Here is a 27,073-nt window from a genome sequence, read left to right on the forward strand (position 1 = left end):
CTCCCTTCAAGTGTTCAGGAGTTTACTAAGTAAACTCCTGAACATTTTATCTCAGGAGAATACACATGTGTCTAATTTAAAATATATATTAATGTTTTTTCAAATAAAGGTTATTATTATCTGAACATTTACCATCTAGTGAATATAACTGCCTGGACTTTACCTATATTTAATTTGTTGTTACAGCAAATATTATCAAGTTATTAGCTTTTTGTTTCACATTCCATGGGTCTAAAAGTGACCACTGTTCGGCTATAAAAACATTCTGATAAAAATACTGAGGAAAAGTAAGAAAATAAAGGAAAATTTTTACTTCCCTCCCTGCCATATGTCTTGTAATACTGACTGTTTTACAATACATTATATCGTCACATCATATGTTCATTGAAAGTACTGTTTTATTGTAAACTGTTCATGATAGTTTTAAAAATCAATTTAAAATGAGTCCTTTGTCCAATTACAAAAAAGGAAAAAGTGTGAGCAGAAATACATTTTCTCAACTGAGGAGGGATGAAACCACTAGATTGCTCACAGAATACAGCAGCAATTTGGAGAGAATTGTTTAAGCGGAAGAAAATTTATGATTGGTTTGATTGTTAAAAAAAAAAAAAGTAGGATTTCTCTCTTTATGATCAACGATAAGGTTGGCGGCCTTCTGCAGGAAAATTGTTAATGACATTCTGGGATAAAGAAGATCCGTTTGGTTTTTTATTCACTTCAGAACTACGGATGAAATAGTAAATAGTGAAATCTACTATGAGAAAAACTGTGACATAACTGAAGGCAAAAATCAAGACCAAAAGGAGTAGTAAACTTTCAAAAGGTAAGATTTTCCTTCAGGATAATGCTCAATTTCATACTGCCAACAAAACAATACCTTGCCATCAGGTCTTTTGAGCTACTCACTGTAATTGACTCCATCTTTCTGGACCATTGAACGAAGCGTTATAAGAATACTATTTTCTGATAAAGAGGTTATGGAAGTGATGCAAAATTAGTTTTTTCCACAAATGAATTCAAAAGTTTCTTAAAAAATTCTACAAGTATGAGTAATTATCTTTAGAAATATGCGTATTTCATTTAAGTAGTGCAAATAAAAATAATGGTTTTTAAAAATTTTACTTTTTGACTTACTCTTGTAAAAAAAACAAAAAACCTATTTACATACTATTCCTTCTGAATCAGTAATGATACTAGCTGCAGAGGCATGCCTACGGCTAGCCCTCCATAGCTAGGCCCTCTTGGTGGGTTGCCCTGGTGGGCGGTGTCTTGGAATGGGATTATTAGGTGTCCAAAATTGATTTACCTCTTGTGTAAAAATATTTTTTTTTTAAATGATGAAAATTGATATAACAAAAATTAAATTAGAAATTTAACTCTAGATATTGATACTAACAAATCGGTATTTTCCGCCAGTGATTGGTACATTCTAGAGCCTACTTTTTGGTTATAGTTCATTATTCTAAAAAGAAAAACATCACATAAATAAAAAAATATATTATTAATATATATTTTGCATATATATCGATATATAGTAATATAACAAGTATATATACCTGATCACCATGAGACATATACTAACGAATTGGGATTTTCTGCTAGTGATCGGTACATTCTGGTTCTATGTTAAGGGAGATGGACAGACACATACAAATGCCCTTTAGTAGGATAGAACATGCAGTCATCAAATTTTAAACATCTCTAAAATTAAAAGATGACATTAGATTAATAACAAATAACATATATAAGAAAATTTGTTAGAACTAGCATTGTAATAGATCATAGAAAAGGGCAAATAGTCATTGTACTCATGTGTCGATTTAATGATTCTGATACAATTTTAACTTTTTACTTAAAGAGAACACAGTTTCCTACGTAAATTGTTTTCTAAATTAAAGCAAATCAAGTGAGACCCAAGAAATAAAACTGGTATTTACAATGCATCATCAATAGTCAGACAGGTTATATATAGCTTTGAAATTATCATATTTGTTTTACAATTTCCAAAGTACTGAAAACTCACAAGTCAATGATATCTTAAACATTATATACTAAGAAGTTTTGAAGAAACCAGTGGAAAATTCATTTTTTAAATAAAATTTCTCACAAATCAACACAAGTTTCTTAGTATCTTATCTTAAATATAATAAAAGATAAGATTTTATCATCGTTTAACTATTAATAATATTTGGGAAGAAGGAAGAATTATTAATTTAAAGATATGTTTGAAAAAGTGTGTATTTTTAAAAAAAAAGTATCATTTTTTAAAATGTATGTAAATATTTACCAATTTAAAAATTATTTCCTATAATTACTTCTGTACATTTATGAAAACTAACCTTTAAATCTGTATTTAGAGTAATTTTTAAGGTAAACAAGACTTAATTTTAAAGTATTGTGAACTGAAAAACCACTATTTAAATAGAAAAATATAGTATATAAAATATGTATTAAGTATAAAAACAGAATTCAGAATCGAGTACCTATTTGTAAATATAATTAGTATTATTGTATTATTATTATTTAATATTATTCATTACTATCAATTAAGCAATAAAAAAATTTAAATACTTAATTTTATAATAAGCAGTATTAATAAAAGTTAAATAAATAATAAAAAATAATAACATATATCCGGACAGTTTATCAAAAACATAATAAATAAAAAAACAACTCATTAAAAAATAATAATTCATCTGCTACATAAATCACCGAAAAATAATACCAAACCTTTGGATCCTGAATTAGATTGTAATGTGCATCTCTTAGAATCTACCTGAAAATCACAATATGTCAGGAAGAAATTGAAGGGTGTGAAATAAGATAAAATACCAATGTCCAAAATCACATTCAATAAACCAATTCCGATAGATTCCAGAAGATAAGAACTACAGTGAAATTTCACTGCATGCTGTTCGCATTTTTTAGAGTCTAATGTCTTTAACGGTAAATGCCACTTTATTTACACGGGTAGATAAAATAATCAAAACATAAAACTGGAATGGAAAAGTTCATTGAAAATGTAAAATTAGCCCGAACTGAATGAAAAAAGTTTCTGTTTCTAACAAATTAATTTTGTTACCAGTTTCCAGGCGATCCTAGGTTGCAGCCAATTTCTATAATTTTTATTATATTTTTGATGAATCAAACACTACTTTATTTTAGTTTCAATCCTTCTTTTAATTTCCTACTAATCATAAATTGCAGTTATATTTTTTACTGGAAAGTGGGTCTTATTTCAAAATCAACCATATTTCATTAAACGCTATTATAATAATAAAAAATAAATCTTAATTATATTCATTGATTTGGCAGACAAAACTAGATTATATCCTGCAAAATTTGATCGAACAGATCAAACAGATTGATGTTAGTTGGTGCCATATGAAGTCAGGTTAATAGTAGTCAAGCATATACTTCAATCTCTACCACATTCCTTGCAAATCCATCTTTTCTCTGCTGCTCCTAAACCCTTCCTATGTTTGTATGCGCCTCGGTAATTGCATCTTGAAAATTAACAGAATGATTGTAACCTTGTGATTAGGTATGTGATTATAACTCCACCAACAATCAGAAATTTTGTTTGTCTCACAGATCTAACACACTCTTTTACAACACTTAGTAATGGGCCTTTTAATTGATTAGAGACTGTTTATAAAAACATTCTTTTGTTTTTCTGTAAATTCCTACAAAAACTCACTACCGATGGTAAAATATCCCTACACTCTATTATTGCCTTGAAAAAGAAATTTATTTCCATGTTCAGACCATCAGGAATTTCTAGATTGTAAAGTAACATATTTGTACACACTTTTCTTACAAAGTTTTCCTGTTTAGTTTCAGTGACACTATCCATACCAAATTCTTCAATACAGTACTTAAAACTGGTATATTCCTTACTCCATGTGTACAAAAGATAAACAACTTCTAACTTCAGTTTGCTGGATTGGAGCAATTGCTCCATAAAAGAGTAGAACTGCGATAACTTGTCTTGCACAATCCCATTTATCTTTCATATTGCTTAACGCAAGACATTTCATGACCCTTACACAAAACCTAAGATTATGTAAAATACCTTTGGGTTGAAAAATCACAAACAGCATGTTCTTAATTTGGCACCTCACAGATTTAGTTAATCAAACCTTTGTTGCATAAAAATACCGAATAGTGTGACAAGCACAGCAAACACATGCAGTACACAAATTGAAATTAATAACTACATTGACTAGTACAAAGCCAGTAATACAAGAAAGGTTGAAATATTATTACAATAAGAAAAACATCGGCAATTTAAAATTGCATATTATCACTTAATCCATAAATAATTTACATAGTAATACTAGTAATTCAGAAAATGAAAATTAAGGAATATGTCCGCTTTCAAAACAAAATCCAAGCAAATTTCTTAGACATAGCCAAAGTAATGTTAAAGTTATGACTTTTAAAAATATCTTATCTTGTTTATAACTTTTATCTATATTTTCCCCACACCTTCTTTTCATACTGTTTTCAAGTATTTGGTTAGTTACTTCAAAAGATTAGAAGAGGTAATTCATTTTTAAGAATCAATTAATTTTTGTGTTAAAAACACACTACCACTGTTGCTCAGATTGTTTTAGCAACTTTTTTTACTTTTCCTTAACCGACCTTGAGATAATTAACTGAGCATGTTCTTTAACATGATATCTCCAGTAAGATTAATTCATTTAACTGTAAAAAAATATACTTATAATTTTTTGATTTTATAAATTTTTTACATCTAATTTAAACTAAAGACCAGTGGAAACATCATTTTTTTAGCTGTAGCAAACAAGATTTTTCTTGACAAAATCTCTTGTTTTGTTAAATGTATGAATAAAATTTATTAATAAAAACTAACTAACTTTTACAGTAATTTACCATGTAATAGTATATTAATAATTTAACAATTTTTACAACAAGGAACATATTTCTTATTTAAGAACTTATTTCTCATTTATAGTGATCATTTGCAATTACACCAAAATAGTGTTATCTTTATTTATTAATTTATTAGTTATTATTTTATTCACTTTTTCTCTTCAAAAATAAAAAATAAAATCACCATTAATATTGTAATCATGCAAAAAACCTGGTTTAAAAGTAAAGTAATTTATCTGCTTTAAAAGCATAACAATTACAAAATAACCAAATAATTTTTTAATTATAAAACAAAGTATTATTTTTTGAAGAATGATTTTTGATAAACTGTCTTAAAATAATAATAGATTGTCAAATCGTGATATAGGTAGAACACCTGTTAGTTATAAGAATAATTTAGTAAATAATATTGCATTGAATATATTAACATTTATGTAAGAAATAATTTTAAAATGTTATTCTAATATTTGTTAATACATATTTATTAAATGATTATATTGTTGCTACTGTTAATTGTTTGTTATTTAAAGTTTATATGTTTTGTTAATTATTCAGTAACAGTTTAATTAGATTCAGTAAATTAAATGATGGGCTTATTAGAAAATGGAAAAGCCAGGGTGCATGGTACCAATATAAGATTTTTTAAAAGTGGAAAAATAACTAGTTTTATTTTCTGTTGTAAATATAATAATCTAGAATAATAAAAATATATTATAATAAATTTACTCATATCAACAAATAAATGTTGCTTAATTGTCAACAACCATTTGTTAGTCAATGGAGTACTAAGTGCTAAATAAAATAGTTAACCATATAAGAAGCAATAAAACAATTCTAAGATAGAATTATAAAAAAAAGGCTACGTAAAAATAATTTGGTTACCATATCTTTGAAAGTTATTCTTTTATTAGTGTAACATCACTTTCCAGCACTTCTCGCAAAACTGGATAACAATGACTATCTTTTCAGACTCAAACTATTTCAAAATGATACCACACTCGGAGCTTTACCTTTAAAAAGAGAAATAAGTTGCGGAAGACAAATTCAATTCAAACAAATTTGAGAATTAGGAGCAATAATCTTATTGTTGTAGCTTAAAAACTCAATATATTTTATAAGTTGGAGTATTGTCATTATAGGGATCCAACTGAGTTACCAATTTTATCAATCGGACCAAAATGACTACCATCTAAAAACATCTTTTGGTGAAAATCACTGGAGGTAATTAGGAAGTTGTAAGATGAATGCCCAATCATTCCAGAAAAATCTTTGAAGCAGTGTTTTTGAGTTATTATGGCAAAGTCTATGCGAGCATTACTGTGAAACAAAACAATTCAATTAAACATCATTCAATTTGCTTTGTACTGTACAATAAAATTGGTTAGGCACTCCACAATAAACTGGTAAATTCTAGAGGAATTAAGCTGGTAAATTCATTGTCATTCAACGTAAATTCCACTAGAATTTATGATCCAGAGATCATTTCCATTTGTTAAAGTGCTCACCATTGCTTTCCATGTATTCAGAGATTGTTTTAATTTGAGATTAAGTTCCTTAATGATGTAATGGAATGGTATTAACTGACAGTATTTACGATATTTGATGTTCTATTATCAATAAAAATATAATTAAGACATTCATTATCCTCACGCTTATATCAATTGAAAAATATTTTAATATTCAAGAGTGCTCCTGTTTGTTTTTCTTGCCATCTTTAAATAGCACTAGTTGAAAAACCTAACAAGATGTTCATTAGAACACCTTGATTAAAACATAGCATTGTAAATCATCGACAGAGAACTGTCTATCCTTAGTTATGTAGAATAATGTTCATTTGAACATTCAATCTTCCATCATTGAACATGATCTACCATTTTTTGGCACCTGATTAACTCATAATCTCATCAATATATACCAATCTTAAATCTGTTCTAAATCTTTTATTTCATTTAAAAAGGATCATGTTTCAACCACATTTGGCAGCATTTCCATTTTTTTTTCATATATGAATATTTTAAATATTCAGCAAAACAATGAAAACATACTTATGAAACTTGACTAAAACTGAGCTAACCAAGACCTAACTGAGACTATTCAATGATAGGAACTTCAAGAATGTAAACTATTTTTCAACGAAGAGGTATCTCAATGGGTCACATGCATGAGCACTGTATATGATGGATTTTTTTTTCAACTTTTTGGATAACCCTCTTGTAAGGGTTCGTAACACAATACTCAAGATCATAACTTTTTTTCTTTAGTTTAAATATAATAAAATGGTCTTTCGTTTTATTTATTTTAATTGTACATATTTACTTTATATTAAGAAGTCTTTTACATCTGGAGATTTACCATTCTCCTTTGTCATGATTATAATTATGAATTACTGTTGTAATTAAATATATTTTTTTTAAATATACTAGGATCCTAAAAACTTGATCTAATGTGGACTAGGTGGGGGATGGGTTATTGGGAATATCAAGTTTCATGGAAGGATGCTTATTGAACAAAAAAAGAATAATCATAATTATTAACAGTGTAAGTAAAAAGAAAATTCTACAAAAATACTGTTTGATAAACAGAAAATTAGATTTTTTAAACAGTTATTATTATGTTACCTAAAATTTAATATAAAGTTTAAAAAATAATAATAAAATATAAATTAAAGGAAAAAACAAGAGCCTTTCATAAACAAAACCTAAAATTTTTTATGAATTTTGGTGTTTTATCTTTAAACAAGATTGTAAAGAAAATCTATTTTAGTACAGTTTACTTTACATTTTTGAAGAAATTAATAATTTCAGAAAACACCAAACAGTCTTGTATAGTCTGGTTGAAAAAGCATCACTAAAGATAAATCATCTCTCCATCAATATGACCATATGAGGAAAAACTAATTTTTATTACACAAAGCCAATCAACACTGGGCCAAGTCACTGTAAGTCAAGTTTCTGGGACTTTAGGACTATACTGTTTATATGTTTCCTAATCTGTTTGTATCAATAATAATAAAATACAGAGATGCTAGTTATAATTGATGTTTTACACATTAAATAAAATATATTGTTCTTATAAGGATATTTGTAAAATGTTTCTTTTAATTATAAAAAATTTATAAATTCTATTAGTATAATCTCAAATAAATTATTAGATTATTTACACCATAGAACAAAAACTTAAATTAATATTTTTTAAATGTTAAAAAAACAAAACGTATTAAACCGATAATAAAAGTGTCTAAACCCTTATTAATTCACCACTATACATACATACTTATTTATATTGCAAGCAGTTATTATTTGTATACAAACAATAGATTGTTCCTTTACCCTTTACGCTAAAATTAGAAGTTTACAGTTTTATATAACATTAGTTTTATATAACATAGTAACAATGTATTGTAATACAGTTTTAAACTGACCACCTTAGGAAACTTTGTTAGAAATATTATTTAACTGCCAAAATAAGTTTTAAAATAATTCAATTTATAACATAATCTATGTTAATCTATGTTCATAATTTAAAAAAAAAAAAAATGTATATATTTATATTACATATACCTATATCTTTTTCAAAGTACACCTAAAGTGGTGGGCTGATTATACATTTTCGGATTCTACATGTTAACAAAAAATTTTGATATCTCCTTCATTATCAGACTTAAACCTTCTTGATTTCTACCTTTGGGATCCTATAAAAAATATTGTTTATTCAACTCCAGTACTAGGTACTAAAGATATAAATCTGACAATCCAGAATGGATTTAATCAAATAATGAATACTCCAGGAATTTTTAAGCAAGTAAGCCTGTCTCTCAGAGGAGTACAGACTTGGTTAATTTCTAATGGAGGTTGCTTTGAACTTCTCATTCGATTAACTTTTAAAACATTCATAATAATTATTGCTATTTGAAAAAATAAAAGTTAATCATTTTCACTGATTAAATAATTAATTCACTGATAAAATAATTAAGAAAAATAAAAGTTAATCATTTTAAAATGATCTTAATTACTGTTGTTTTGAAATTAAATTCTTGTATTATCTCACATAATTATTTTTTATTATTTTTATCTTGAAACTAATTAACAATTAAGTTTAACAATATAAACAATAGCTTAAGAATTAACAATATAAATAGTAAACCAAAATAATTAATAGTAAATCAATCAATAGCATAATAAATCAAGTACCTGATTTAACAGAGGAGATGAAATCTAGTAGAAAATTATGTCATAAGTTGGTTATTTGCGAACCAATTTTCAAAACTAAGGTATAATTTGTTCACAATAAAATGCTTAACATTTCTGCAAATAAAATGAAATATTATAAAACTGAGGATTACTAAGATAAAAAAATTAAAAAACTGATATGGCCACCATCTTTAAATTTGTGAACATGTTTACACCATAATTTTTTTATTTATTACACAATGTTAGTGTAAATGTGTGAACCAAATATTATTGAGATTCTTATCTAAATATAAATTTTTCATTAATAAACACAAAATGAATTTTTAAGGACTTTTTTTCATTTTGGTATGTAGAATCCAAAAATATATAGCCAGCCCACTAATTTAGGTACCACCATGTGATATATATATATATATATATGTATTATTTATGTGTTACACACACATCAGAATATCCATCTTTACTGTATTTTAAAGATATTAAGGATAATAAGTCACCAATCAGAATGAAATTCTGCAATCTTTTTCATCTATTTAACTAACTATAAACTCTAAAATCTTTGACCAGTAAAACAAAATAATACAATTTTCTAAAAGAAAATATCTCCAGATTGCTGCAACTCAAAATCCAAATGACAAGTAAAGTTGACAGGTGTCTACAAAGTGTACTTTTCTAGATATTTATTTCTGCATTTCTAATCATGGGATTTAAAAAAATATCGCAATAAATATTTTCATTTGTGTGAAATAGAATTCTATAAATTAAGAATTTTTTCCTTTATGACTTGTACACTAAGTTGTATGTGTAACTAAATTATTTTCTGAAATTAATTTACATTATTGGTTGATTGATGTTGATCAGAAGTATTTAACAGCACAAATGTTTCTATGAAATTGTCACCTGTAATGCCACCCACCATTGGAACTTGGCAATTCCGAATGGTTCCATACAAAAGATTTCAATTTTTTGTTCATACATGCCACTCTCTGATCGTGTAAATTTAAAACCCAGTTTTTCAAATAATGGCAATATATTTGCCATTAATAGTAATAAATACAGACTTAATGTTTCTTTTAATGGTATATTATTGTGCTAAGGAATCTATTAGGAATAATACATAAGGATTCTTTTCTCCATCTAAAAATTCAAAATTCTACCCCATGTCTATATGTTTAGGAAGCACGTGTTAGAATATATTGTGACAAATAATACACTAGTCAGTAAGTTTTTGGCTGCAAATGGGAGGTATGGGAGGTTGAAATAAGCAGCCGTCATATACCATTTATAACAAAACTAGCTAATGCATAGATTTTTGTGTTAACTACATTCTATCATGCATGTTAATAAATAATTTAAATATATTCTATATAGTAATTTTTTATATTTAAAATTAATGTAAATACGGTTGATTGTAGCTTTGAATAAGTTTATCAAATAGGTTCTACTGTAGCATTACTCAAAATAAATTTTCAATAATACACAACTCCATATAGATATAAATTAGAATAGGATAATAATTAGCTATAAGTGAGGTTAGAATTCACAAAGTACCACTTAAAAATAAAGCTTTAAAGGGAAAATTGTAATTAAAAAATAAATGATCCATGGGAAAGCAGACTGTAAGCTAAACGATGTCTTTATGTTTTGAGGGTCATTGAACATTTCAGTTTAATCTGTTTTCAAACATTTCATGATATTACAAATTAAACAATTATTATTTTAAATAGAAAACAAAACTATTATTTAAAAATTACATGTACTGCATTTATAATTATTATTTTAAATTCATGTGTAATTATTTTATTCAAGGTATATAATTCTTTATTTTATGTATATAATTTTATTTAAAAGAGAGGATATGAATATTTTGACAATCTTTAAAAGATAATAATAATATATAAAAATAAAATGTGATAAATTAAACTTATAAAATAAAAATATTTTTAAATAAAAAAATTATTATAAAAAATTGTATAATATTACTAATAAAGAAAATTACTTATTAAGATGTATTATTTGTAACAAATATACTAATTTATAACAGTGCTCTAGATGATTTGTAAATATCAATGAATATTTCTTTTTTAAATTCAGTCCAATATTTTAGTAATGGAATTATTTAAAATATATTATTATTTTGATTACAGATAACTCAAATATAAAAAAATATATTTCTAAATAATTGATAAAACATCTTTAAAAATAATCACACTAGCATTTATCACTGAAATCTAACTTATAGACAGGTGCATCTGACTGGTTGCATGTAGCAGATGATAAAATATGACAGATAAAGTTGTATGTACAGTATTACCAAGTAATGAAGTGTGCGTGTTTAATACAAGAACTATGATGTATTACTGGTGATTAACAAATAATTATAAATTAATTGTCTTACAGAAGCACTCGTATATTCTAATTGACATGGAATATATGCCAAAATACCAAATCTATAGAACTGGTATTCATTATTGTTACGCATACAAAATGTTCTCGCCAACAATCAACAAATTCATTGACATTTGCAAGATATGAGAGCAGCATAATGGAAAAATTCATAAAACAGGTCAATATTGTAATTTTTATTTTCTAGTTACATACAGAATAATATAGATAACTTATTATCTGATAATACATCTCCTGTCCAAATGGCATATGTCATTTTGAGTATGTCAAATGACATGTCATTTTATTACTCAGAGATATGTCTTTGGAATAGACTACAAAATCAAAATAATATATTTTAACCACTAAACAACCTACTATTTTAGAAACTAATTTAAAAGAAAAAAACATGATGAAATTCTTACAACCATACATTCTTAAAACCATACAACCAAACAGATGAAGTGATAATGAGGCTGACTATATTATTTTTGTGTCCCCAAAACCTTTTGTTACTAACTTGTAACCTAAAACTTTAAATCCGGTACTTTTATAAGACAATTAATTCAAATTGACATCATCTGAAAATTATATACTGTTATGTGCAGCAATCTCTTTGGCTGCACCCAAACAGAAGGGAGAGTTAAAGCAGGTTGTAGCATTTAGCAACATAGCTTATTATTCTATTTAATAACTTTGATGAAGAGCACCCTCCTGAAAATTTCAAGCTAAATATAAAAAGACTGGTATCTTCATATAATTTTGAAAATTTATTTTGTTTAAAACTGCCACTGTACATATCACTCATTAAATCTTGTATTGGAAAATATATAAGCATTATATTCTCCATTATTTTTTCCTTTATTGATTCCACTTTATTCTCTTTTTATTAATGTGTTTTTTTTTTTTCCAGCAAAAATGTAGATTTTAACATCAGTGATCAAAGTTATATTTTTGTTAATGACAAAAGTAAATGCTAAACTAAATACGTTTTTTTTTTTTTTTAATTTCTTAGTTTCATGCAATTTGTCTGCTTAATTTTTTTTATATGTTATTTGAAATTCAAAAATACTTTAACAAATGTCCACACCAACTGAAGAAACATATTTTAAAATAAAAAACCATCTGAAATAGTTTTATTGGTTTACTACGGACATTTTAACCAATGAAATACCTTTCATTTGTAGTTATACAATACTCATGAAATAAATAATAATTAGACCAGCCATTTTTGGAAAAATTCTTTTCTGAAAGGGTTAACTTCCTTGTAATTAATGTCCTAATAAAGGAGGCCAAGACATAAAGCAATGAAAGCAATTTAAGAATATTACATATTGATTGTCTGTTTTAAGTATGCTACATATATTTTTTATAAAAATTTATAAACAGTTCTAACTTTTGTTCTGAAGTTTATTTTAAACAGATTAAACTGATCAGGAAAGATGTAGACTAGCAGGAAATATTCAACTATCACTAGAATGCCAGCAATTTTATTTTAATTAATTAAATTTTTTTAACTGATATTATATTTAAATAATTATATATTCACTGGTACAGTAGGCTGAAACTTAATCTTCGTACACAGGAGATGGACAATTCGAGACCTGCAAGACTAGCTATATTTTACTGATTTATTAATTGGCTCCTCAAAACTATCTTTCTGGCCACAATTTTTTTATCCAGCTACTGAGTGGCATCATATCCTGGCTTACTATAAGATTGGATATAACTGGACCCATTGGTCCTGCTTAAATAAAACTGCACTCGATATAAGAAAACACCTACAATGTATACCAAAAAGAAAATACTGTAAGTTTCCAATTTTAAAATGTGTTTTTTACATCAACAACTTTTTCTTTGTTTGTAAGTAGCTCTTATTCTCATAATCCATGGAGAAAATATAAAAAAATGAACAATAACAGTAACCCAATAAAATAATAAATGTAGTAGACATATAATAAATACATATACTAATACATAATAACAATACATAATACATAATATATATACATATAATAATAACAAATGTATGCAGATATAAGCATAAAATAGATAATTCAATTTGTAGTAGGTTTGAGAAGTAAACAAGTAAGAGAGTGAGTGTTCTGCTACTTGTGAGATCACTTTTCTCAGCAATGTACTTTATGCTCAATTGACTTGATCGCTAGACGGAATGTGTAAATGCTCAAACCTACTGTTTGTCTGTCTGTATTTTTAGATGAAGTTAAAATTGAGGTGATACGAGTAAAATTTGTTGATTATTAACATATACATGATATACTCTGAGATGGACAGATGCTAAAAAAAAATTCAAGCTCTTTCTAAATTAAATAAATTTCTTAATTTTAAAAGTACCGAATGATTTATTAATCAATTTAAATTGTAGTGGTTAAATTGAAAACATAAGTATTACACATATATATCATCTTCAGTAATATACATGCTGGTATATATAAAGCGATATATATGCTTCAGTGGTATATGCTGGAGCATCTCTCCAGTAAAAAAGCATGGTGTATTAATTTGTTTTCTGTATGAGCTCACATTTTTATTTTGAATGAGGCGCACGAACAATTCATTCATTCAAATCATTTATACCCCTCGAACAATTTACCTAAAATTATATTCGTGTTTTGGGGATGAAAAATGAAAACAATGGGGTTAGAGTTATGTTAAAAAAAATCACAACTCAAAAAATTTTCAGGATTTTGAAGCTTTTTGTTGTTAGTACAGTAAATTCTTGAACGTTATTTAGTTACAACTGGCAAAAACATTTAACAAAATCATGTGTAATGAAACAAAAACCATGTTAACATTTTCGCAGTGGGCCATAGGCCTGCCTTTTTTTCTAGTAAATGTTTAAAAGTAATAATAATTAAAAAAAAAAAAAAATTGTAATTAATTAGTATTAAATCAAAATGAAAGAATCAGACTTTTATACAAATAAATCCAGGACTATAAAATATTCCTAAGTCACTATACCATGCCAAGAAGAAAATAAAAATAATATTTTTTTAAATATATATCTTTACTACCCACCAATACCAGTGTGTAACTAATGATAATTTTATTGAAGTAATGGTAAATTTTAATTTTATGAAAAATTGTTTTAAATAACTGCTCTTACATAAAATTTGATAACTAATCCACAATTATAAATAAATACTTTCTACTGAATTTTCTAAAAAATGAAAATTTTAATTGAAATTAAACATACATAAATAATTTTAAAGTAAATTATTGATAAGGACTACAACAGCCACTATATTAGATTTATGTACTCTATAAATTCCCGAGTAGTAATAAACTGGCTGATTTAGGTAGGCATGATTCTCTTCACATAAAGCAGATTTTATTAAAGGTATTTTAGTTGAATTTGATTAAATATATCACACTAAAGAACTAACTATCATAGTGATTTCAAAAAACAGAAAAGTCAATCAAAGTAAAACTGAAAATATGTTCATAGTTTTTATGCAGATTATAAATTACTAGATTACATAAATTACTAGAATCCATCAAATAAAATTTACTTTAAATTAATTATTAGATGATATCTTTAGGCTTTTAAATTTAACTGAGAAAAAAAATTAAAAGTATTTATCAATATGGATGTAATGCTCATTTCCTTTGTACTTAGAATTAAATAGATTATGCTTAAAATGTTTTTTTAATGGCATAAAAAATACATTTATTTTTAGTAAATTTTAAATAAATGTAATATATTTATTGTATGTAATTATTACTTTTAGAGAACTGTTTAATATATTTTCCAAATATAAATGTAATAATAATCTTAATTTTATTTTTATTTTCCTTAATTGTATTCTTTAATGTTTTTTAATCTCTATTTTTCTACCGATTCATATACAGTATTTTCATAACATTTATAAATAACTATTACTTATTTTTTAAAAAATCTCTTAAGATACTCTAGCTATAATTTCAATTATAAGAAAATGTACGATTATAAAATAGAATGCTGATTATCCAAATTAAATGATGAGAGATGCAATTAAATAAATTTGATATTATTTCGATAAAACTATTATTAATTAAATGGATTTTTTTCTTGTTAAAATATAAATATCTGTTTAATATTAAACACATGAATAGTTAATACATATAACCTGAAAATGACAAAGAAGAAATGGATGACTCCCTCCTATACAAAATACAAAAAAAAACTTCATATATAGACATACAAAAATATCGAACAGCAATAAAGGGTTACTTATAACTGTATAAGTGACATACGTATAAAAGTATGTAGTAACACATAGTTTCCAACGACTACAAAAGTATTTACTACAACCTAGCTGTCATACAACATATATAAAATAAAACAGGATTATATTTTACAGTCAATAATAATAATGATAACAAACATTAAAATTTAAATTTGGTTCAATTCATCATAAAGCCAAAAGAGATATTAAACTTTTACCACTCATACAGAGGTAAGGGTGGTAGAGTTTACTTGCACATATTCATCATCAGTTTTACATAAACGATATAACAAATCTCCCTGAACCATCAGTTAACATGTTTATAACTTTTTTTTGCATTTTTCATCTAATTTATCACACAAGTTATGTATATAAACAAAAAAAAAGAATGATCTTTCCAAACACTTAATGATTAAATATAAAAAATAAAGTTAATAAGTTATATAGCCTAAAATTTGCTGTTCTATAATTGGATCAAAAATACTTTGCATTTATTGTTTATGTACATTTAATATTCATCAAAAATCTTTTTTATTGAAAGTTAATTTTTTTCCATAGCATATATTTGGAATATTTCACCCGGGATGCACTCATAATTTTTCCAGTACTAGAACATTTTTTTTTTATTATAGTGCACTGCAAGAATATGGTCCTCAGCCACAGGTGGCTGGTTATATGACAATATTATGAAAAATGTACATTCATTTTGGTGATTATATCAAATTATAAACAAAATTTATTCTTTTCACATCAAAACTTTTTTCATGAATTTGATTTCTGACAAATTATTTTGCTCCCATTTGCCTGCACATGTTTTGGCAACAGGAGTGTCCTATGTCACACACCATTTAAGGAAGTAATATCTTTAATTAAGAAATATTACAACACTGAATACTTAACATTAAAATAAAACATAAGCCACAATTTTAAGTTAAAACAAATTTTATGTGAAGGACAATATTTTAATTCTCCTAAAAAGCAGTACTAGAATGGCGCTCTGGCACCAGTATACTTTTGGACATTACAGGAAACTGGACAGCAGTTCTTATTATCTTTATGAATAATTAATGCTACCAAAGTAATGTGATTAAATATTCCTCTACATTAATAAAAAAAGTAATCATCAATATTTACAATTGTGTTACAAAATATTTTGTTACATAGATCAGTTCACACAAAAGAAAAAAAAAACACAGTACTATTAAAATGATGGCTGGAAAATGAATAATTGTGTCAACTGCCATATTACATTTCATATATGATAAAATAAAATTTATTTGTTAATACTGACTTACTTATTTCTATAGTTGGTGATTATCTAAAAGATTTATGACTGTTTTTAATGGTTCCTTAATTTTTTTTTTCAGTTAGTAATCTTTTATTAAATTAAGTGTTCATTTTTTCTTTCAGAAAAATCCTGTTGAAATAATTATAAAAGCTACTTCTCAAGTATAGTTTTAAAAAAAGAAAATTGTATTGAATTATTTATAATAAATTGACAGCTAACACTAATTATTTAATACACTTTAAAATATATTCTAGACTGTCAGCATGGTAACAGTAACCCTATTTACTATTTTCATTAGAACCTTATTTCTCTATTTTCATTAGAATTGTCAGAATGACTTTTACTTTAATATTATAATTTCTTTTATAAAACTTTGTATTAATTGAAAACTTTTCACAGCACTTACAATGAATACTGGTGCCACTTGTTCTCTTCAAATCAGTGGTTTTCTTATATGAATTTTTTTATTCTTGTTGATTTACGTGCTCTACTCAGTAACATTAATATCGGCAGGTACGTGAGCAGCATACAGTCCCCGCCAAACAATCACAGTTCATACACACATATGCTACCTCACACACAAGGCTGTTTAAAACAGTAAGGAATGATTTGCTCACTGTATAATTTCTGTACTGTTCATAGAATACACAGCACTGTTTTCACAATAACTTATATACAATCACACGGAGTAGGAGAATTGAGCCATAATGGGGATGACAAGGCAAGTAGATGCTACCAACAGGCGGTGGGGAAAACCACCGCTGGTGGTTTTTACATAAAAGGTAATGAGTATATTGCATTATTTCCAATTAAAAGATACTGAAAAATTTACTGACTGCTACCTGGTGATTTCCAGCAGCCAGGTCTTCCTTCACATTGAGTATTTTCTGAAATGTGAAAATACCTCCTATTAATTTTTATCCCCGCGATAACCATCTGACTTCTGTATGGCGAAGAAGATTTTCTTTTTCCCTACTTCATCGCATATTTAACAGCCTATATTTTGTAATTGTCGATTTTTTAATAAAATTAACAATTTTTACGGCTTTGTTTGAGATTTTCCAGCATATTTTTTGTGGCAAGAGCATGTCTGTGAAGAAAGCAGTCACCTCCTATTACGCGACACCACATAAATTTGTTGAAGGAGGATTCCACATGGTGTCTGGCAGTTCCCAGAGCTTTTTATTCTGCCATTTCAGTGATTCCCACAAGAATTCAAATGAATTGAGTATGAGCACCAGTGTGAGGATCAACAAAATGGTACCACAGTATAATGGCAAAATCATAGCTTTGGTACACATGCCAGGAATCTGCATAGAATATGTCCCCGTCATTAAAGTTGTCTTTGATAGCATTCAGCAGGGCTTGAATCAATTTATCAGCAACTTTCAATAAAAAAACACTAGCACTTTTCAAGATAAATGATGCTGAAAATACACTGTTGTGGATAAATGCAACCAACATATTTTTTTGTCTCAAGAAGTCTCATTGATAAAAATGACGTGACAATACCACTTCCACCAATTTTTGCCTTGTCTGTGCTGTTCCAATATAATCGATATGCTCTTCTCTAACGAAATTATTCCAATCGAGTACTGCATTTGGATCCTTACCCAATTCATGGTGACACCAAGTAACAATTGAAGATTGAATGTCCAACTAAATAGAAAACAAATCAGTCATAAAGCTGAAGTTCAAATTTTTCATCCATGAACCGATATGCACACTGATTTTCGACCAGCAAGTATTTTTTGCAATGCCATAAAATACCTTCAGTTTTATAGATGCACAGCATGTCCATTGCGACATGTTCAGGTTCCTGGTAGAATCCTATGCAGTCACAGTGGCAATACACAGAAATAACTCTAACTGGCTGCAACACTTTATATGCAGACACAGAGTTGAATTTACAATACTTTGATAAACAAACTTACTCTTATATTACCATTTCATTAGAGGCAATTAATCAAATAGCATTCCTGTACCGTTAAAAAAAAATAAATTGAGTATTTAAACAAATAATCACTGGTGCCGATATTTGTTAAAAGTATCCTTTTCAGAAAAAACAAATCAGATTTTTCATATACTACTTTGAGTAACATTTTTTGGGTTTAAAACTGAATGAAAATTAAAATATAAATATATACAGTATATATAATATACAAAATCAAGCAGCATAATGATTGATGGCAAAAAAAATTTCAACTACTTATTTTTTATGAATCATAAACTACTCCCAAAAATTACAATATCATTTTAAAACTGTAAATAATGTATGCTTATAAAACTATCTTTTCATAAATTTTTTTTTTCATGCCTGACTGGGATTTGAAACTGTGACCTCTGGATTTTATTCAATCTTCTGCACATTAACTTAATCAAACAATCTACATTATCTTCATCATCATCTGTCAAGGGCATTATAAATTAAATAGTAATATCAAAGCAACCTATGACAATATTGAACCATATTTTCTTATATCTTCAATTTAACAATAATAATTATTTATTTCATTCACTTGCTCAATTAAAATTAACAAATTTTTAAAAAAAATAACCAAATAGAATATTTTTAAAAACTGAATGTTGTTCTTAGGTAACAACCATGACCCAAAAAATTTTTAATTTACAAAATGATCTCAATGATAATGTAATTCAAAAAAATTAGATAATCAGTATTCTGTTGTATACAGTTTATTAAAAAAACGTAAAATAAATATTAAAAATTAAATTTATACACTATAAAAACAATATTTATAAAAATATATTTTAATAAAAAAAAAATTATAAAATTATTTTTCTATCTTTAATAGAAATTTTAAACTTTATTATGGTCATACTGTAAATAAAATTTAATTATTTATAACAATATCAAATTTTTTTATTATAAATTGAAAAAATTTTAGATGTAATTTTGAAATTAATTAATTATATCTTATGTAATAATTAAATTTAGTAATAAATAGTTATTTTAAAACTACAAATTCTGTTATGAAATAATGAATGTATAAGTAAAATTATTGTAGTAGTTAAAAAAAATTAATGAAATTGTTTCAAATGAAATGTTTAATACAACTAATTAAGATAAAAACATTGAAGTACTTTAAATAATATATTGTATGAAAGCCTAATATTAATCTGAGGGTATATTTATACAAAAAGCAAAAATGAACAGCGATCTTCTTTTAACAAAATTATAATAAATCTCCATATTAAGAATATATACTTATATTTAATGCAACATGAATGAAGGACCATTTATTATTATCTTCTTTGTGTTAAGTAAATACCACATTAAAAATCAAAAAATGAAACGATATCACTAAGAGTAAAATAAAATGAAAGAGAAAAACTAAAGCATTAATAAATTATAGTTTATTTGTATATTAAAATATATTTTAACAATAATATGAACGATTTATTTATATTTTTATTTTTAAAATCTCTTAATTTTCTTTTCTATACAATTATATACGTCTTTTTTTTTAATATCTTTTTATTTATAGTTACATCAACAATTAAAGTCATTAGCAACTCATCAATATCTGTGTGAATGTACCGGTAAACATGTAGTCTTGAACAGACAAAGTTCAACCACTCCTGAGACATGTGGTTAATTGAACCTCAACCACCAAAGAATACCAGTATCTGAAAATTTAGAATTCAAATCCGAATAAAGGCAACTAGCTTTACTAGGATTTGAATTTAAGAACACTTGACTTTGAAAGCAGCTCATTTATGATGACAAGTTTTTACCACTAGACCAACCCGTTGGATTATCATTGTTTTATTTTCAACAAATTCTTTAAGTTCACTATCGAAATCAAACAATTCACTTTCAAATTTATCTTTTACATATTAATGAATATAAAGTGAATGTTTCTAGAAATAGAAAAATATCAAAGGCAGAAACACTCAGTAAATATTCACTATCATTATTTTCAGTAATAGATTTGTTGTTATGTTCACAATTGTCAATTAGCAATACTTTCTACTTTGTCATAATCCATTAATTATGAACCATAAATACATTTTCATTTAAAATTGTGTACTATTTTTCAGAAGTTTAAATATCAAGTGTAATTGAAAAGGAATAAAACATTTCAGTAAAAATAGATTCTCTTTCAGTTTCTTATCATTCTGAGTTAGCTGATATTTCACATTTTTCATTATGAAAATTAATTTTAAAAATCCAGATTAATATTTTAACACAAACAAAAGATATCAAATGTAAGATATATCTCTACCACAAGTACAGGTACTGCGGAAAGCATACCAAACATTCAGACAATAAGAATTTAAAGTAGAAATGTTTTACATGTTATAATCAAAATGACTTGATCACAGAGATTATTCTGCATTAAGGTTTGTTTAATAAATTTCAAATTGTAGGTGATTTTAAAAAAAATTGGCAGGATTATTTATTAAACCTCAAAGCTCTACAATTTGCTTTTTGAATACATGCAATTTTGCAGCCACACTTGCTTTACAACTATAAAACATTATCTTCATCAATAACGTTGTAGAAGAGACTGCGGTACACCATAGCTTTCTTTTAAGAATACTGTGATGTAAACAAGGCATTTTTATTGCACAAAAAATGTATTAATTGATTAAGTAATTCCACTGATAAGATTAATAATTATTTCAACTATTAACAATTACACCTGGTGTTATACAAACTACTAATTTTTACCTTTTACCCAGAAAAAACAGTCAAAATTCTATGCACTTTAAGAATTTTTCATATGAACATTTTTTTCAAATATTATTTGCCTTCATTCTTGTCCCTCTGAAATCTTTCACTAAAGAACATCCTTTGTAAGAATAAAAAAAAAAGCAAACTACTTTTGGAAACCTGTTTCAAATTTCAAAAAACATTTTTATGAGTTTCGTTAAAAAGAAAATCTACAAGGAAAGTTTTTCAAAAGTTTTAGAAAAGGGAAGTACGTCAAATCTACTATCCCATTATTTGTTTTCTTAAAACCTACCAAGAAAATTGATTTTTCATCAAGAGAAGTACCCTACCAGTAAATTTATCAAATAAAAACATAACAGATGCAGCTAAAATTTTAATCATGTTAACTACTACGTCTAGAAAAATAAGTTATTCCAAAAGTTTTCCTAGAAAAAAAATCATCAACTTTTTTTTATCATGAGAAACGGCAGCCTCACAAAAACTTAAAGATAGCCTAGATTCTTCTTCAGCATAAAAGAATAAAAAAAAAATATTATATTATCATACAACTCCATCAAGCTATTAAAGGATAATACAAAGACAAATGAAAGGATATAGAATCTGATAATAAATGTTATTATTAGATACAAAACAGGAAACAGTCAGAAATAAATTTATTTAATAAAGTTTGTAACAGATCTGCTATTCATACAGTTAACTGTAATTTATTTATAACAAGCTAAAAAAGTTGTAATAATCATTTCATTTGTCTATTAATCTAATGAGATTAGTTAATATAATATTTATTATTATTTATAACAAAATAATTAATAATTTAATTAAGTATAGTAATGCTTGTAGATAAATTTTATGGGCCAAATATTGTAATAGTACTAATAATAATAATGTAATAACAATCAATCAAACCCTGTCTCATTTACTACATACAGGTGTAATTTTTAGAATTCTGATATCCATCCCTGAGCACTAAGCATTGTTATGAAGCATTAGACATTTCAAACACCAGGGTTATAAAATGTACTTCAAACAAGGTATAAAAGCTATAAAAATTTCTTTACATGTTAATAATAAGTGAATCACATGTTTTTAGTAGAAAACTCCATACCTCTGTATGTCTCGTTAACGCTAAAAATTTATCTGCACTCAACTAGAAGTAAAATTCTTCTTTATCTGGGTGGAAATAAGAACAAAAAAGGTTTGAACTAATATACACAGTAACTATTACATGAGTTACAAATGATACGAGTTAGTGCTATGTCACTAGCACAATAAATACTCCTTTAGTTTAAATCTCTATATTTTAATTAATAAGTCATTTTATTTAGCTGTTAATAATTTACTTATGCTGTTTAATATATGTAACTCATAACGAAACTGTATTCTTGTAAATATAATAAAGAAAATTTTCATACCTTTAAACAGATCATACAATATTTGTTTCTTATAACACCCATAGATAAAACCATTCTAAATAATGCTTGTTATTTAATTCTGCGATCAAGAACATGTTTTTTTACGATAGACAGAAATTTTAAATTTTAAAATTAACACCAGACTTACTTTCATAAATCTAATAAATAAATGATGTGGTTAATTTTTTTCTTTATCAAATTACGTAAAATATAAACTTAAACATCCATACAATAATAGGGAGTATTTTTGTAATAGTACATTTTAGTACAATTAAAAAAAAAAAAGTTGGCAAAGTATTACATGACTTTTCCTGCTATTATTAATAAAAATTAAGAGTTATGGAAAAAAAAACAGAATATATCTTTTTAAAAGTTGGGGAATAAATTTTAAGAAAGATTTTTTAAAAGTATTCACATATACATTAAGTTTAAAAAATTTGCTTATGTAAAGTTTTCTCTAAATCTAACACCCTCTTCGATAAAGGATAAATAAGAAGAAATTTCAAAAAACTATCAGCATTTTAGTTTCAGGGTCTATAATTTTTTTAAATTGTAGACTTTCTTGATAGCTCTATATGTAAAGTATAAATTTTCAAAAACTTTTTTAAAAATATTTTAACCGAAGGTAGATAGAGCAAAAGAACAAAAAATATACATTCTAATTTTAAGAGGTGGGTGGGGGTTGATTTTTTAAAATCATATTTTTAAAATACATATACATTATATATGTATGTATAATACATAGAGTATGTACTGAGGTAACAAATCTGATTTAATAAAGCTTCTTTTAAAACGCCTCTGAAGAAAATTGTAATTTGTTTTTTTAAAATATCCCCCATCCCCTTAACAAATTTCGAAAAAAATATTAATATCATCAAATAAATAGAAATATTTGAGCTAAATTTAAAGAAATTTGAAGGTCAATCCTGAGAAATAAGGCCAAAAGCAATGCAACACACAGGTATGTATTTTGGTCTAGATTAACTAGTTGAACCTTAAAACATATATTTTCAAAAAACTTTATAACCCCGTTTTTTATATGATTACCATTCTTTCCCCTTTAATATATCTATTATAACTATATTCACTGAGAAAGTAAAAATAATTAATAAAAATATTCATGTTGAAGAATGTTGAAGAATTTTGATGTTATTTAATAACGATCCCATTACTAATAGAGTCTCAATGTATGTAATGGACTGTTTCACAACAGAAAAGGGTTATATTAATTGTTGGTTTATTTAACCTTGCTCAACCTTTCTTAGAGCTGTAATGTAAAGCACTAGTTGAGAGAAGCTTTCTCTGAGAATGTAGTACCGACTGTGCTATGTGGCCCATCCCTGTAGTTAACAGAGAAAATATGTCACTTGAATGGATGAATACCTTTCTCATTTCTGTAGCATATTGAATAAGTTGGGTTCAGTGAAGAAAGCAACAAGGAAACCACTTCATTCCACACCTTTCTAAGCAACCTCCTTTTATGCCTATAATCTTCAAAATGATTGTCTTTTTCAAGAGTCACTTGTGTCTTACGTAAAGATTTCTATAAGCTTTTGGTTGTGGTGTTTAACATAAATACAATAATTAAATAATGCGTTAAACTAACATGAGACAGGGTATGAAATACGATTAATAAATTTCATTTTATATGAAATGGAAGGTGATTAAAAATAAATGCAATACTTTTATCTTAAAGTTTTATTATAAAGATGACACACATGAAATCTAATCATTAATAAACAATGAAAAAATTGGACTTAACTATTCTTCATAACATTTATAGTATGGGAAAAGAAAACTTGTCTTTGAAGAGTTTATCTTATAAAAACTTTATACTATTTTAAAGCTGAACCAACTTTTACTGTTATAAATTCCACACATATATAGAAAACATTTAAGAACTATAAAAAATCAAACAAAAATGTACTCTGTTTAATAAAAATGAAATTTGTTGTTTTTATGAAAATTAAATAATCATTACAAATATACTAACTAGTCATTGTTATACACTTTAACTGCTAAGTTCAAACCAATTTCCCTTGAAATAGAATACCTACACCCTAATTCTTTTGTATTCATTCAATTACAGTACAGTAATTATACTTTCACTGTTCCATTAAATTGTGAAATAAAAAGAAAATTTTAATTTTAATCACCTCTCATTTAAAAAAAAATATGACCAATAAGTTATTATTAAATAAATAAAATATATAAATTTAAGTTTAATTGTATAAAGTTTAATTATATAATTAAACTTTAGTAAACTCTAATAAGGTAGAAACTATATGTTATTTGTTACCTTAGGTGTTATCTAATGTAAGCGAAATAATTTTTTAAATTTCTAATATTATTAGAAGTAATTTTTTCTAAAATAAAAATTAGGATCTACAGATTATAAAAAAATTTAAAGATTTAATCTGCATTTACTTTTAGAAATGATAGATTTTACTATTCATATTTTAAATGTCTAACATTGTTTAATTATAATTATTTATGCAATTTATAAATATATTTTAAAAATCTATTATTATAATATTAAGTGAGTTATTAATTTCATTAAGCTTCCTTTTTATTTACCTCATTGTAAATTGTGGTATACTATGTAATGTCCCTAGTAACTTGTCTTACTTATCAGTCTGCACATTTAAATCATAATTTATATGGTGAGTTAATAAATCTTTTACTTCTAGTTTCCAAAAAACTTTTTAATAGTTATTATTTATTAACATTTAAATGGATGGATGCATTACACTGTAACAAAATGACGATCATTTTAAATTTTTAGTTTCGATTATCCTGCCAAATCTAAATTGTAGGTGGTGATATCTCTGCCCTTCATTTCTGAAAAAGGTTCTAAGTTTGAGCCCTGGACTGGTGTAACACTTTTCACATGCTACAGATTTTTATTAACATCTATTATAATAAATAATATGGACATCTGTTGTTAATAAATAGATATAAATACTATTGAAGAGGTTTACCATAACCAGTCAAGTAATAGCAATTAATTGATGCCGTTGCATTTTACTTAGTAGCTGATTTTTTTGCGATGTTACTGTCAATGTTTAATTATTTTTCTTGCTCTAAATTCATTCTCTAAGTAATCTTAGTTTATACTATTAACAGTTTATTGAAAATAATGTATATAATTTTCAGCATAAATTATAAATACCATTTAATGAAATTTCAGTTTCATTAAAGGCCATAAATAGCATGCTACTATTTTTACCAGTTTTTCACCCACTTTCTTCTGTGAAAACCCCCATTTTTTCAATAGTGTTGTGATAAATTTAATCATCCCCTACATGAATAATAAAAAGGTTTTGTAAATAATATTAAATATGTAAGTAAAATCAATTTACAATTTAGATATGATATATCTAATATGATATATCAATTTACAATTTAGATATGATAAGTAGAAAATATCCTGAAAAATAGCAATTGTTAAATCTACTTAAAGAATTTATTAGTTCTGAGTTATCATAAAAAGTAACAATATAATTTCATTCCATTTTAATCATTACAATTTATTGTAAAAATATTAAATTTTATTACCTACAAATTTAATTATTGGTAATGAATTTACTCCTTAAATTCACTTTTAACATGAATGTTAATGTGAATCATTATTCACTTAATTTTAAGAATTCATCTGAATACAAGACTATCAACATAAGTAACATGAAGTCCACTATAATCTGTTAATGGCACAGCACACAACTTAATAATTATTTTGCAACTACAGGCTAACCATTTAATTACAGTTATGAAAGATAAATTTTGAATCTAACATATGGAAATTGCTGCACCCGACTACGATTTGAATCTAGAACCTTATAGATGAAAGGCAAAAATTTAACTACTCCACCGTAGAAGTCAGCAATAATAATATTTTCTGTCTTCCTTTTATTTTACCTAGTAAACTAATAAGTTTTAATCGATAAATGAATATAACAAATATAAATAAT

General features: G+C 25.8%; 1 long non-coding RNA gene across 1 annotated transcript in view; it reads right to left on the reverse strand.

The window, feature by feature from the left end:
- LOC142332413 (uncharacterized) overlaps window positions 1-27,073 on the reverse strand; it is a 65,168-nt gene that overhangs the window by 36,299 nt on the left and 1,796 nt on the right. The window contains exons 2-3 of the long non-coding RNA XR_012758300.1: window positions 9,090-9,203; window positions 5,782-5,909 (exon numbers count right to left, since the gene is read on the reverse strand). This is a non-coding gene — a long non-coding RNA (uncharacterized LOC142332413). The remainder of the gene's footprint in view (window positions 1-5,781; window positions 5,910-9,089; window positions 9,204-27,073) is intronic.

The sequence above is a fragment of the Lycorma delicatula genome, chromosome 11, assembly GCF_047948215.1.
Source record: "Lycorma delicatula isolate Av1 chromosome 11, ASM4794821v1, whole genome shotgun sequence".
Taxonomy (NCBI): Eukaryota; Metazoa; Arthropoda; class Insecta; order Hemiptera; family Fulgoridae; genus Lycorma; species Lycorma delicatula.